Source organism: Tympanuchus pallidicinctus, unplaced genomic scaffold (genome assembly GCF_026119805.1).
Source record: "Tympanuchus pallidicinctus isolate F22 unplaced genomic scaffold, pur_lepc_1.0 scaffold13, whole genome shotgun sequence".
NCBI lineage: Eukaryota > Metazoa > Chordata > Aves > Galliformes > Phasianidae > Tympanuchus > Tympanuchus pallidicinctus.
Window position 1 is genome coordinate 8,704,089 of NW_026294648.1, and position 16,851 is coordinate 8,720,939.

Genomic DNA, 16,851 nt, shown 5'->3' on the forward strand with positions numbered 1-16,851 from the left:
ACCCAGCAACAAACAAAGCTTTTTTTGTGTTTGCTAAACAAAGCATGAAAGAACGGTGACAAAAGTGGGAGGAGCCGAGTTTGTCCGGACAAAGCCCGGAGGAGGAGCCTTCATGCAATGGAAATGCAGTTCAGTGGTCCTGGATTGATATGCTCATCCTTTAAACCCCCAGGGCTGGGAGATCACAGGGCCTGAAAGTCCATCAAAGAGCGCTTCTCTGTATTGATCCAGTCTGGAGCGGAAGGCTGTGGGGGTCTGCAGCTCTGTGCAGGGCTGCCTCCGAAGATAATCAGCTTTTCTTCCTTGGAAATTAGGGAATCCCAAACATCAAGCAAGCGCTATTGCAACTATCGCATCAGTCTGAACTTACCGAAAGATGAACGTGTGACTGGGGTTTGGGTTTTGTTTTCTTTAAGAAAACAAACCAGTGTGTAACGCGATAGCCTGGTAAACATTTTAACTTGAAATTATACTCTTAGTCTTTCACGTGTTCTTTCCAACCTGTCAACAGCACAACCTGCAACAGAAGTCTTTAAACTCGAACACACTTCACTATTTATGTTTGGATGCCTGAACAACACGGCAGCACCCCAAAGCAAAAACCACACCAAAATAAAGCAGAAAGTCTTTTTCTCAGTGACTTGTGAGGCACTCGTTAGGTCGCCTTGTACCACATTTACACATCTCTTCAGCTTCTTCGTTTAAGACACTTAGGGTTTGAGAAAAGGGAAAGGGCAATCCTGGGGAACGTTTAGCTCTGGCAGCTGTGTTAGACTCAGCTTCAGCTGTAGTTTGGCTGGGGAGTCCCTGCTCTACCTCTCACAGCTGTGTGCTTGCCTTATTACAAGTGACACAGCCAACATACATACATTAAAGGGTTGAACGTGCACAAAGCAGAAGCAAGCGGGAATAAAATCAGCCAGTCTAGCACTCTCCAGTGTAACCAGAGACTGAAAGTCATTAATCAGCAGTTTGTTCAACACTGGAAAGTGTTAGGATATTTTCTTTATTCAAGGGGAGCAGTGTTGAACAAACAGGGGATGATACAATCACAGCACACACAGTCTGACTTGCTAAAACTGAAATATTTTAATATCACGAAGCAGCCAATTTGGCTGCGGGAAATCCAACAGCTGTCAAATCTGTCAAAGCTTACAGATCCCAACCAGCGACAAAACAATTTGTGATAGTTTCAAATCTGGGGTTAGAAACTATTTCAGGTGACCACAACTACCACAGAGAAATACGGCCAAAACTACCTGAGAGCATTACCTTTCTGTGAGTAAAATCACAGTCAACAGAAAGAGCAGCACCTCAGCTGCTTGGACATAGTCCATGTTGTGATTTTGAAGTGAAAAAGAGCCTCGAAGGATGCGATTCATCCCCAAACACTCCCTACTGGTGCGGTGGTGGTGTTACTGGGATTGGTGGGCCAGCAGCCAGAGGGCTTTGGAAACCATAGGCACGATTACAGTACTTTACTGGGCAAACTACCAAATTTCAGGTGCTAGAGCCTCTTGTGCGTCACATCTAAACGATGAACAATACACACCAGAGTTCTCCTTCACCTTCAGAATACAGATGTTGATCATTTTCCTTTCATTTCCCTCTGGGGAAAAAAAAGACAAACATTCACACTACCGAAAACAGCACTTATTAGAGAAATGAGAGCTTTCCCCTCAATCACATGCACACAGCCTCTCTCTTAAGTGCTTTTCTAAGGCTATTTATTGTTGAAGATAGTCTTACCTTGCATAGGCAAACAGTTCAATAGCCAAGGTTATTATTTTTGTTCTATTTTTACATCAATGTCAATAACCTCCTCCAGAAAGTCCATAATCTAGCTAGAATGCAGAGTAGAAAAACTTCTGTCTCAGGATACTAGTAATCTCTGGCTTCCTTTGCATAAGAAATTGTAGATGTAGAATTTCTCAATTTGCATAATGCTGATATGTTGAGTGCAGTCAGAGTCATTTATGTAGCAGTAATACATTGAACAGAAACAGATATCATTTGGGTATAATTACACCCTCATAGGTAAATATTCTAGTAAAGTGAGACAAGCAAACTCTACGAATGACTGTAGGAAAAAGGTTATGCTCGCTGTCTGCCCCCTAGCTCCTCTGTAACACCATCTGCCAGAGGTCATCGCCCCCTGTTTCTTTCAGACCATTTTCTGCTGGTAATTTCAGAGCCATGGGGCGAGGTTGAGCAGGTATAGGAGAGTGTGCTCTGCAGCTCAGCACAAGGAGGGCATTACATGCCTAACAAAAGTAGGTATTTGGGATTGTCTGAATTTAGGATGGGTGAAAAAAGGTAGGGGGTCAACTACTTACATAGGAAGATACAGAAAAGATGGTCATGAAAGTCATTAGAACAGCAGTTTGAGAAGACAAACAGCATTTTTACTTGCTAGTAGTCAGCATAAAAAAAAACAAAGCGAGGCATGTTACATGGTGAGAGCACACACTGGAACTGTTCACAAAAAAACATGACGACAGTGACTACAGCAGTCCTGTGAAGTACATCCCAAAGTCCAACATGATGAGCTTAGTTCTGAAATGAACCCAGTTTCAGCTACATAACAAATTAGCATGCATTTACGTAAAGCCACTTACAGGTGTCAGGAGGAAGCAACACACTGAGTTTCTTCCATACTTTCACAGTGTTCCCATACAAAAATAGATTTACTTGATTCGAGAAACCAAATCAAAGTATATGCCACAATGATAGGAATCTGGAAGGGAAAAAGAAAACTCACAAAATAGCAACTTCAACTTTTATTAGATTGTCATCATCACTAGGGGATTTATGTGGAGACAAGATACCATAATAGCTATCTTTTTGTTTAGCACAGTGCAAGAATTTGAGTTCCTGCAACTTGAGAGTGGAATTCCATTTATTTCCATGGCTGCAAAGGAAACCCACTCCATCTGTAATCAGAGAAAACCACTTGGTATGGTGACATCTCCCATAAACATACTTTGAATCATACAATCTTTTGAGCTGGGGACATTAAAAGCCATCACTTCAACTCCCCTTACAGCTCCAACAGGTGCTCGTAGCCCCATCCAGACTGACCTTGGGTGCTTCCAGGGATGGGGCACCATCACCTCTCTGGGCAACTTGTTGGTTATTTACTTTGTTCACTTAGCTATACAGTTGTGTGCACTCATTTTATTACATACAGAAGAAAAAAAAAGAAAAAAAAAAAAGCACTGATTTGTATCCGTCACTTTGAAAGCCCTCACTGCTACAAAAAGTGGGTTGAGGAACCAAGTTCCCTGTGAATTTTGGAGGTTTCTCCCAGCATTTTTCCCATGCGCTGATTCACTGAGATAGTGCACGGGGGCTGCATGCTTCCGTTCCCATCCCTTGGGAAGTGATGACTAGGAGCTCATCACTTTACAGAGGCAGGCCTGAGGCTCATACTTAGACAATATTGACTTCAGTGAGCTTTCGATCAGGCTGCTGCCTGCCAGACATTTTATGTGAAAGGACGGGGAGGGGGGGTGTGACTTTAAAGTAAAAGACAGGAGATTTAGACTAGACGTTAGTAGGAAGTTTTTTACTCAGAGGGCAGTGAGGCCCCGGCACTGCTGCCCAGAGAGCTGTGGGTGCCTCATCCTTGAAGGTGCTCGAGGCCAGGTGGGATGGGACCCTGGGCAGCCTGAGCTGCTGGAAGGCAGCCAGCCCATGGCAGGGGTTGGGACTGGATGGTCTTTAAGATCCCCTTAAAAATGTGTGTGTGTGCGTGTATGTAAAAGTAAATGTACACTGTCTTTTTCTAAAGAAATAGGATCTCTGCCTTCGGTAGCCAAATCAAAACCGTCGTACCCACAGCTGGTCAGAACTGGGTGTGCAGTATTGCCATTGCTGAAAAATGAATCTTCAATATGTGCTTTTAAGTAAGAACTGCCCCAAAGTTTGCAGGTTTAGCTTTTGTCTCAATGTGTACGGAGCATCGCATCTGCTCTGCACCATTTCAGATATTCATGAAGCATGCAGCGTGAATCACTGTTCATTTTTGCTATGCTTTGTAAATTAGCCAGCAAACAGGGAGTAGGCAATAACAGCAGATTCCTACTTGATGAAACAGTTTGATTTGATGCATCTTTCAGTGTTTTGATCATTTGGACTGAAGATAAGACGCACACAATTTGGTAGCCGGCAAAGTGGGATTTAATAAGTCTCCTGTAAAACACAGCATGTATGCAAACAGCCCTGAGGATTAGACTCCACTTGCTTAGTTTAGGACTTGGTGCAGTCAACCTGAATAATGAAATGGAGGAACAAAAGTTGTGAATCCCCTCAATGCACTGCTTCATTAGGATCTCCTTACAAAAAAAGAAAATGGGACTCATCTGATCAGCCAGATTTTATGGCATCTGATTAGACCATCATTTTCTCAGCAGGTCCCCTTTCTTTAAACTGTTGACTATGGATGGCCTGCTGAATAGGATGAACTTTGGACCACTAAATTGCAGCATTATGGTTATTTAGTGTAATTTATGAAAAAGAGAGAAGTCGTGATCACCTACTTCATATCGCTAATGATATCTCCATTTATCAGAACAGGTATGAGTTTGGATCACCATTTTTGCTTCACAGTCATGGAACACTCCAATTAGGTACCAAAGAAATTATGTTTGCCAATGGGGCTGTACAAATACTAGATTAAGATTTAATAGTCCTTATAAAATCATTTATTACTGTTGACTGCTGCCTTGTATTAAGCTTTACATCATCTCAGCATGTTTACTTCCAAGTTTCCTCATCCAGTATTTCCTATTTGCATTTTACTGAGACTTATCTAAAAAAAAAAATAAACAAACTGAACTTGATTCTTCTGCTCTGCATTATTTTATCTAAATAGCAATTAAAAACAGAATAAAAAGATGCTGTGAGAATTACATTACTGCGACTTCAGGGTAAAAGTCCCCTCTCACTGAGTGAAAAGAGAGACTTCCAGTTACAGAAATTATCACTTTTTTTTTTTTTTCCAAACAAATAAGACTCCAAACACTTCTCATAGAGGCAAATTCATAAATTGCTGATTATTACAGGCAGTGATTTATTCACTATGTCAGATCCTAACCATCCTTATAAGCTGGAGCTATGCAAGCTAACAACGAGCTATCAGGGAAGACAGCAACAACACCAGTGGCTGATGCTACTGGGCAGAGTCAATTGAATAGGCATGATGGAAGCAGAGCATGTGAAGACTGAGTCATGCGTCCTGTCCCAGATACATTCAAACTACTGGAGGAGTTCTTGCCCCCAGCCCATCATAACTAGCTAGGTATTGCTGGCTGTAAGTACACAGAGAGCTGTATGGCTCTGTGCTGATAGGTGACACCTGCCCCTCTTTGCAAGCAGGATGCTGATGGGTGCTTCTAACCTAACCAGGTGGCCACGAGCCCTGGAAATACAGCTCAGCCTGGAGCCTATAGCTTAATTCCAAATCCAGCCTCTGGGAATACATCTGTTGCTACCCCCTGGTAATGCATGGCTGTGGGGATATTGTTCTGGACTAATGTGGAACTAAATGTGATATAATTACTCCAGCACAACTACTGGGATAGCAGTATAAATGTTTCTTTTCTGTTTCCATTTGAATCCAGTTTAGAATAGTGAATCTACTCCTGCCATTCTTCTTAAAGATGAACAATTTTGTCAGCTTTTCATGCAATCAATCCATGATTTATATGATGTCCCTTCTGCAGATTTTTCTGCTGTCAAAGAGGTGCTGTGAAACATCCCCAGAGCACGTTCAGGTGGGGCGGAGAGAAAGTGAAGCATCAGGTGAGGGATGTGTGCCAACCCCACACCACAACACCTCCCCTCAGAGGCAGCAGAGCTCACTACACCAGACTAAGACCTAGACTGGCAGAACCTTTATCTTTTTTCTTATCCCAATTACTCTTTCCCACTCAACAAAGGAAAGCTTGCTGCAGCAATATTCACAGGGGAATAGTTTTTCTTTTATTTCCTGTAGTTTGTACCCATGAAACTGTTAACTGTGAACCAGCTGTGGAGTTATCAGCTAAAACCCAGCCACACAGTACAGTCTTGTTCTCTGGATGGAAAAAAAAGGGCCCTAATTTGTCTACTCCACCCCTCCTTCTCTGCAAATGTTTGAGCAACTTCTCAAGAAAAACAGGGAGAAACTCTGTACAGGGTCACATTATATGACAACGTCTCAGATGTTATTCTCTGTAATAAATACAACATTCATCTAATAGCTTTGCAAATAAAAGCCTATCTTGTACAAAAAACCAAACCAAAACAAAAAAGTTGTTAGGTAGGGAAGTCGATGAGAGATTCTCTCAACTGCAGCTAACTGGCTCTGCCAAATCCAACGCTGATGCTTCCCATTAGCCATGTGCTCAGTAGTGACAAATAGAAGGGAGGAAGCTAGAAGAAAGCCATTAGTTCAGCTGTCAATGCACATAAGTGTCCGCAGGTGTCATCAAGTGTGAAGAAGCAGTGTTGGCCATTTGCCTTGCTATCTCTGTGGAAGAAATTTTTACAACAGAGGCAGAATTTGTGAAATAGTGTCATTGTCCTGCCAGAATTCATCAGCTCTTGGGATCTTAAAGTCTGGTTAAAGGTCCCCTTGGCAACCAAGTAGACAGAAATCAAGGACAGTGCTTGGGCAGGATGAGCAGGCAATGCACAGACCTCCACTTCTGCCAGTGGTAGGAGGCAAAGCTCTGCCAAAGCCCTCCTAACCTACTGTTATCATAGCATTTGTGTGTTGGTTGTTAAGATACTTTGGGTACAGAGTAGGGAGATCATTCTTAAAATCTTCTGTTGGGTCAGCACAATGTCTGTGGAAGAAACCCTCCATTAGTAATTACTTGCTGGTCTTAGAGGTCTCTCATTGCCCAGCAGTCCTTCTCAGGGGCTCTGCATGACAAAGATGGCATTGTGAGTAATGCACATTACACAGCTGAGGATGGAAAGCATGCAGAGGTAACCCATTTTCTCAGAATGAGTATTTCAGGAAATGGGCTAAATGAAAGCATGACTACTGGATAGCTTGTTGCTGAAATTGCAGTAGCATCACCAAATGAACCTAACAGAAGCAAAGTTTTTCCGACACCAGTGAAAGTTCATGATACTCAGTGTAGTCAGCTGAGAACGTTTCTCTGTTTCCCTCTAAACATCTCCTTGTCAGATCTCCCACTGAGCACAATACTTGCTCTTCTGGGGCAGAGCACCTGTATCTCTTGTGTTGACAATACAGAAAACAGAATTCCTTACCAGCTGGTATGCTGGTGCCAAGCAATGCACTGTGTCTGTACTCCATGAACACTACTCCATGAGAAGCTTGACTGTTACCTGATCCCAGTAATATCACATAACTGAGACTGTAGGAAACTGGTATTAACTAGTACAAAAAATAGGAAGAAAATCATCCTGCTAGAGAGCAGCAACATGTGGCAAAGTAGTGGGAAGGGGTAAAAATGGGATCTGGTCTCCTAAACTGCTGTGACAGAACTCCCAGAGGTCTCCCAGAGCTCTCTACTCCTTGAAAGGACAAACAAAATGGCATTACAAAAAGCAGCACACAGTACTAATGTTCCATGCATAGGTTTCCAACAGGCAACTGACATTTAAATACTTTCCTTTGCTGAAGTAAATAGCCCTATGCACTTTTTATACATCAGTAGAGTTTTTACGTGGAGCAAATACCTCTGCTTTGTGCAGCATGGCTCAGAGATCCCAGCTGGATACAAGGTGGGCAAACAACCTCGTATCAACCAGAGAACAATAAAATCTTCAATACGTCACTAACAGGAATTTTGGCCATTCTCACTTCTGTGCACACCTTACATATTTCCTGTGTGACACAGAAGAAAAGAGGTAAGTGGTTAGAAATGATGTTTGGCCCAGTTATGGATGGCGACTTGTATAATTTATACGGCATCAGTAATACACAACTGTCCTTTAAAAAGCAGGTTTTCAGAATGGCTCAGATATGTCTCAGTATGACTGTTTATCTCTCCCCCCTGTGGAAAAACGCAATGTGTATTCCAACAATTATTACACCTTTATTCTGTGCATCAACTCTGCTTCTAAATGTCTGAACTGACAGCATGTCTAGTCACATGAGTCTAGTTGACGAATTTGGCTAACGGTAATGCTTTAGGACAAAATTATGAAAAAAATGACGAATTAGCAATGGCACCTAATCAATAAATGACACAGTATGGAATCCGTGAAGCCCATAATGCAACCTCACAATTCTCTCATTTCATAAAATAAATTATCAAAGCTAAACGCGTGCAAAAAGATGCCTCAGTTCCACTTGGTTTCCCCCTGTGACAAATAATAAATATATCTGGAAATACATAGATTATAGCTCTAAAATTATCGGCAACACTCTTTTCTTCTGAACCTCACTACTTTTAACCCTAAAAGAGCCCTTAATAACTCATCTACAAAGTGTGGTTGCCCTGAGATACCCTTCAATGCAATTCAGTGTGCTTCAGACAAGAGTTCCCACCTGGAGTATTATCCCTGCACAGGGACAATCTGTCTTTTCTAAGAGAACTTCCTAACTTCCCTGCTTCACCAAGAAAATACTATCACAGCACTGACATTTGGAGAAGAACTTTTAAAATATTTCAAGATTAAACTGGCTTTCAGATAGATTTTCCTTCACTGCAGTCAAATGCTGTTAAAGTACTTCAGCAATAACACCAGGAAGTCTGAAATTACTTACTGTGTTCTTATTACTAGCTTTGGAGACTTATCTAAACTTTGCAGGCTGGCATTTCTCATGATGTGGTTTCACAAAAACTTTCCTTAAAAAAAATCTGAAGAAAATTCATTTTGTAGTTTTGAACTAATCAGAGAAGAAGTGGAGCGACTCGCAGCAGAGAAGTTATGGTGAAGGCTCTCCTTTCTGCTATCTTTCTGATCATTTGGAGCAAATCTGGATACAAAGAACCCAAATCTGCCCTGTACATGGTGCATTTGGGGAAATGCACTGTGCTCATTTGCTCATCTGGAGAGGAACTGAAGGTACCGTACCTCCTCCATCATAAGCTGGCAGCAGCCGAGAAACCCTAAAATAAACTCAAGCTTTCTCTTAAAAAGCAGATTGCAAAAAATCAAATGGCACAGAGAAATTGTCCAGTCAGTATTTGCATGTAGGCATGGCACACTCAGAAGGGCAGATGAGAGAGACACGTTAAATCTGCAAGGCATGCTGTTAAGGACAATTCAACTGATCACGGCCATTATTTTCAGGAAATACAAGTATGTGGTTACACCAAAACTGTGTGTCCTCAAACACACACCTATCACAGGTTGGACAGTAAGACACAAGTTGTTATTAAAGGCACAAAAAGGAAAGGAATGTGGTCCTCCCACTTTGTGCCAAGCTTTGGACCAGTAAAGCACTTGCCTGAGAATGAGCTGCACAAATGCTTGCACTGCCCCCATCTCAACGCTCTACTCATTCCTTTTTCCATGAAATGTGACACACAACAGGCAGGTGTTTGCTGCCCTCTTCTCTGAGGTGTGTCCTTTCCCAATTTCTCCTCCTTTGGAGACTGCAGCTGTAACCTAACCTACCATAGTTGGAAGGGGAAAGGAGGAACAAAGTTTTCAGCTCACACATGAATTATGAGCTGCCCGTCAGCACACGTTCTCATGACTGTGGGTATCAGCACATACATTTGGGTAAAAATACATACAGGTGAATGAAAACAGCAACAGGAACTGGTCTACATATTGCCAGTATACATCACTGATGAATTCAGTGAAGATTTTAAAGCAGTACTGCTTAGATCAGTTAATACAAGTCTGTACTTGTCAGTGTTTTTAAAGGAGGGAGGGAATAGCAAAATATGTTCCATTGTGGAAAAGAAGTTTTGATAAATAAATAGAAGTTGTTTCTTTAGAAGCTTTTTGAAACCCAAAATACTTTGAAAGCAGAAGAGTTTTCTAAAGGAATATACAGATATATATATATAGATATATATATATAGAAGAAGAAGAGTGCTTTAACCTCCTGATAAGGACAAATGAGGATGCTGCAACAACCTGCTTGCAGCAAAAACTGTACTTACCCCAGTCCTGCACAGCCTAAGGTATGTGCCAATCTTTGCTACAAAGAGTGCTTGTAACCCAGTGTGATAGGAAAAGGCACAGACAATAAAGGTAAAACATTCTTTTAGCTACCTTTAAAATCTGGCAAAACACTGATATCTTTTAACCAAATCCCCTAAATACACGGTTCTGAGTCAGAGAGCGTCACACCTGCCCTAAAGCAGCACACACCACAATCCTTGCTTACAACCGTTTTCCTCTTGCCCTGGTCTTATCTAGAGTTCAATTCAGCTGGAAAACAGTCGTTCTGGAAGAAAAAAAATTACTTTCCAGCAACATCAGCTCCTTGATGCAGGTGACCATAAGAACATTGGCCATGGCACAAGGAAAAGGTCACCCTTGGCTACAGCACAAACTAGGAATGAAACTGGCCTTGATGTTCTCTGAGAAGAACTACAAACACTGCCATGGCATGAACTTTAAGGCAGCATAATATCACATATAATTAACAAAATTCCAGGCCAGAATTCAAGAGTGTTAGGCAGGAATACATCATGCCTCTATGCTTGGACTCACACCACCCAATGTGTGCAAAGGTGATCTCCAAGATCATAGTTGTAGTATATTCTGGATCAACTCATACACATCTCTATTCAGGACCTTAAAAAATCAAGTTTCTTCCAGTGATTTTACTATCACTTACAGGAGGGAAAAAAATAGGAAAAAGGTGCCCACAATTTGCAAAAAAATGACAATTCAGTGTATGCATCCGAAGTCAGAAAATCCTCATCCTTGGAAAACTGAGGTGAAAAGATAGAATGTCACCACACAAAGCTATCTGTTAAAAATACTGCACAAATACTGCAGTGGCAGCTCTACAAAATCCTCCACAAAATATTTATGTTTTTCCCCTATGCCCCTGTTCAATCAGTCCCACCTGTCCAGCCTGTTACTTTCCAAACAGACCTAAGTTTGTGCATTTAGGTATCATAGGGAAAAGAGAGAGATTTTAAGTACGGTTACTGATCCTTTGAAAATACAACACTTAAAGAAGTCACTTTCCAAGCCACTGGACAAACTGTCTCCAGACAAACTTTTAAAACAGTGGAAGGAGCCATTTACATGGGTAGCTCTGAAAGTAACGCCTCCTATGGAAACTACAAAGTATACAAAGAACACAATAACACTATTTGATAGAGCAAGTTCACAGATGCCATCTGCCACATGGCAACAAAATGTAATGGAATATCAGTGGGAAGGTTCAGCCTCTACCGTCACACTGCCAAAATCCACTTCTGACATGGTGGACCAATGTCATAAAATAGGAGGCTTTCATTTTGTAGCACCCCTCATATATTTGTTACACTGAAATCTGTCCTTACCACCTTCTCTCACTTTAGTGAAGGGTTAATTTAGAAATCTAATTGGGAGCTAAACGTCCTGATGTTATTAAATTCTCCAACCAAACAACAAAAATACCATAGCCAGATCTGCAGCTCTTGGTTGTTCTCAGTGCCTTACATCTGTGTTAAGTAATGCCTACCATCTAAGCAATGCTTGCAGTCAGTGAGCGCTTCACACAGAGGATGAGAAAAGCAGGAAAATTAATGATGTTATCTGCATAGATGGAATGATAGATCCTCTAGGAGGAAAAAAAAAAAACAAAAAAAAACAACAACTTGTAATTACCTTCTCAGGAAAATAAAAATCTAATTATACTTATGTATTCAGTTTTTTTCCACGTTAAAATTTTTGGTCAATTTTAAAAGTAACTTCTTCTCTAGCTTAACACTGTACAAAAGTGAATTGAGATATTTGCTCCCCTACCTAGCCAGCTGCAGCCCTATAGCCAGAGTGCAGAGCATGAGCCTTATCTCTAGACAAACCCGTAATTTTTGTCCAAATTACTTTTAGAAATATTGCTCCTTAGTATTTTTTATCATTTTTATCAATCTCATGGCTTGGCCAATCTTGGCCATCGCACCATTTTAGAGACGTTAGGATTTTTTCTCCATGTGTCTCTGTGAAATCACATTTTATATCACATCCACCACTGTGTCAGATGCTGTCCCCTCTGCAAGGAAGCACAGACGTGGCCAGTGTGCAGAGTTGTGCTGAGCAGCTCATTGCAGAAGTCTGGGCTACCACATAGAGGCCTCTTATGATGCATCTCAGGGCAAATTTAAATCATCTGTGGTCCAAACCTGAGCATCTCTTTTCCATATTCTCAGTCATATCTTTATTAATCTCAGGTAGAGGAAGAACTGTGGGTGTCTCCTTTCCAGAGAAGAGGCCAGAGGATCATGCTGGATACTGTCTGCTTATCACAGAGCAGATGAAAGCACACACACTGCTTCCGACTGCGCTCCACCCCTGGGTGGAAGGGAGCAGAGGAATGCAGTCCCCTCCCAACCTGCAGACTGGGTGGGCCTTCATCACCTCCTGCTCTTCCCCTCCACCTCCCCCATCCTGGCCAGCACACTTCACAGGGACTTCACAGGTCAGGGTGCTCCTGACCATCACTGATATCAGTAACACCAAAGATCGCTTTAGGGCTCAACAGGAGCTTTGTCACATTTTTAATTTAGAGATCACAGTTTTGTCACATGGCCTGGGAAATGTGGGTGGGGTGGACAACTGGGATAGGTAAGCTGTCCACCATTGGAGCTGCAGGTCCCCTCCTCATTCCCTTCACTTAAACAGTTACCAAGACGTGGCTATCTCCCTTCATTCAGATCCTGCCTCTAATTCATTTTGAGAGCTGGACTATTTGTGTCCAGATCTGTGATCTGTGCTTCTAAGTGCTTGGATAAGGAGAAGACATAACAGCATCTCACAAGTGGACCAAGCATGGAAACTACAAGCCAGAAAAATCTCTTATATCTGCTCAACAGTTACTCAGCGCACAGGGCCTCAATCCCAGTGCAATTTTCAAAAGCAGCTGGGTTGCACTGGGATGTCAATGGGAAAGTTCAACCTCTACCGCCATACCACCACAGTCTTCCTCTGACATCCCAAGCCAACACCATAAAATGTTTATTGGCTTCTCTGGACCAAGTTTCCTAGTCTTTAAAATCAAAAATGAAAGACAACTTCCTCCACGGTATGCCTTACAAAACTACCACACAAGACCTGGGAATTAACAAAACCGAGGTTGTGTCCAGCAGTGCACCGTGTGACAACGTCAAAGTCTCACATCTTTGAGCAGCCAGCTGGAGTTGTTGCACCATATTCATCACTTCAAAGCCTAGTATGAAATAAATAAGATATGCACCCATCTCCTCTCTCCTGAGTGATTTCAGAACAACAGGATTGTATCCTCATGTTATGTATTGCTATAAGCTCTGAAGAGTTACATCCTGCACAGCTCATTTGGGAATTAGAAAAAGTGCTGTACATCCCTGAGGGCTCTGACACACAATTCTGATTGGATTTGGCAGTGGAAGCAACAGAGATCACTTCCCCCAAACACTATGTAAATATCCTGGTCTGTGAACAATAAGGTGGGATAACGGTGGTTTATGTTAATAAACCAAGCTGTGAATAGCAGCAGTTGTGGAGCAGATCCCTGCTGCAGTGCAGCTCTCAGCAGCCAGCAACCTCAGGCAGAGGAGCAGGAAAGGTGGCCTGTCCTGATGTACACATTGTTCCCAATCCATACATAGGGAATCACTGCATACGATCGATATTTGTGAAATTAAATATAATTGTTAATCTTTTAAACTGTAATAATACCTTTATGTTTTTCATTGCAATATTTGAAATTCACTTTCCACATAAATGTTACTGCCCAGAGCAAGGAAATTAAAAGAAAGTAAAAACTTGACTTCGATGTATTTTGTAAGACAAATGGGTTTTATTTATTTGCAGCTCCTTCCTAACATATTTTCTAGCACTTAAGGCTATCACGTACATCAGAGTTTTGAAATGAGTCAGGCCCTGGTTGTTGTTTACTACATAAATGTCGACAGTCTTGCAATTGTGTCTTTGATGCGTCATTAAAAAAATCACAGTATTTTAATTTCATTATTGTTTGACCTGCCATAATAAGCTTAGAAAGCAAGTCACCTCCAAAAGGAGGAGGAAAATTTACCAGAGGTTTGGAGCCTAGGAGAACGTGACTTCTGTCTTTGGGGACAAGATGATTGAGATTGGTGTGAAAATGCTTGGCATCCACCAGATATCAGAAAAGTAGAGAAGAATATGTATATATTCAACTTGAAAAGAAAGGAAAATCATGGTCTTGATGTTGAGTCTGAAAGCCAACAAACAACTCTTCTAATTCAAATCTGTCACAAACTGTTATTTGGCTCAAGGTAAAGGCTTTTGAAGACAAAGTTTTTGAGTACCTAAATTTGTTTGGGTGCCAATCAATTGCCCAGCTCTCAAGCATAAAATACATATATATATATGTGTGTGTGTAACATCTACAGAAAAAGAAAAAGTAGGTATCTATCTTTGTAGAAGGGAAAAGAAAAAATTGTTGCTCTATTAAAGAAGTTGAATAAAATGCTGTTCTATCAAAAGCTGCATTACTTCAGCTAAAGGCATGACCTTAAACAGAGTTATCTTCTGTGTACCTACACATCCTCTCTTTATGCATTCAGGTTCAAACAGTTTGGGCTTATCAATTTGAAGCCCATGTGAAATCTAATCTAATGCAGGGATGCTGTCAGGGTGCTGGGATTCTGGGTACTGGGGAATACAGATACTTGTGGCTGAGTTCACTCAGTCTGCACATTGATTTCAGATCACTCCTGGCTGGAATGCAACGTGGGAAACCAAAACCTGTTGAGATACCAATGCAGATGCAGGATGAGACTTGATAGCTGCCAGTCCCTCAATGGCTCATGCACTTACTACCACTAATGGGGCACTTTGGCATCCCTGAGTTTACCCCAGTGCTAATAAGGCCATTGTGCTTCTGCTATCACTGTGCAGTGTCTGCCATCTTGCATGGGATTCCTTGCAGCTCCAGGTAACCCTTTGTGTTTTTCTAGCTCTCCCCTGGTTGATAGACTATTTATATTTAGACCTCCTTTTCAAGCCCACGGAATTAGAAAACAAGGATGGAGGTGAAGAGCTATAAAGCAGCATTCAGACTGAACAAAAACAAACCTTTCACATGACCCTTATTACAATATTCCAGGCTTATCAGACACTTATCACCAAGTGCTCAGTTCTACCTGGTGGCTGGAGAGCTGTCTCATACATAGGCACCAAATAAGAATTCCATCATGACAGCTGAAGGGTTAAAAGTGTTCTTTTCACCAAAGATTGTGGAGCCACGATTACAAAAAAGAACCAACCAGTGGCAGACCCCATCCTGGTACAGGCAGTCCTGCTTGCTGCCAGAGCTGCAATCCTGTTTAACTATCCTTTTACTGTGCAGAGCTCCTCTTCACCCCTCAACCCCTGTACAGCACAGCAGTCGGCGCCCACCAGACATGTCAGTTCTTCTTTAGGGGAGGAACAGCATCGTTCTATTTCACCTCTTCCTTATTGAGTGAGCAACAACTGTTACAGGATGACTTCTACTGCAGGAAAAAAAAAAAAAGCCAATCCAAATTTAGAATAAGGAGGGGAATCTAATGTCTGTATGACTTCCTTCTATTTCTATTTTTAATAAAAATATCAGCATTTAAAGACACTCTTTCTCCTCTCTCCCAAAACAACCTGCAACAACTTTAATTCTCACATGTGAAATACACTGCAGGTGGTTTTGCAGAGTTCTGCAGGATGACGTTGCAGCTGCAATCCTGTCTGACCATGGGCCTTGGAAAGAGATAGTGAAACCTATAGGAAATTTTGATGTCAGCCCAACCTTTGTAAAACTAGTTGTTCCACACCAGTGGGTATAATAGAGATCAAAATCTTGACCATTAGTGCTGGCAGCAACAGCTCTCTCACAGCTGATAAGCTCCAGGTATATTCCTAACTGAGACCCACTGCTTCCATTAGGATGTTGTGCCAAAATGTGAAAATAGGGAATTTCAGTTATTTCACGTGTTTTGAGGGGAAAAAAAAAAAAAACAACAACAACAAAAGACCACAATATAAAAATTGTATTTCTACCTCCATTCCATTCCAACTGGTGTCCATCAACCACTAGCTGACCTCTCCCTGCCAATCTTCTCCAGTCACATCACCACTCTGGTTAGCAACTCAAAACGCGCAGAAAGGAGATGAAGAGATAAGCATCCGATCCCACATTCCTCCCACACCCACAGCTCCCAGCCAGAGGGCAGATAAAAAGAAGGGAGTTGGCTCCCAAGAGTAGTTACATTTGCAGTCCCTCAATGGATCTGCTAAATGATACAGTCACAACTTTTGCAGGGAGTCTGAGTACGTCTCTGTGTTTATCCCTATGCACATGCTTGTGTCCATTCTTGATGGTCCATTTGGTAACTGGCTTGCAGAAATGCCTGACGTCAGTTGGCTCCCGGCTGTACCCAAAGCAGACACAGAAAACAAATCTAGTGTTTTTTCCCTACAGTTCTCTGTGCTTTAAAGCTTTAACGATGCTAACAACTGAGCAGCCAGTATTTTGTCCGGTTGCACATGCAAGGAAAGTGGAATCTGAACCGTTAGCTGTTAATTCAGAAGGCACAGCATAAAGCCACAGAACGTAACCAGGACATGTTGGTAGGATGCAGTACGGACGGGTTACACAGAATGAAAAGGCTGAATAAATCCCATGGCCAATGACATGGTCACTGAGTCATGAAAAGGCCAGGCTCCCGGAATTTTGCAGCTGCAAGTAGATTCAGCGGGTGCAGCAAA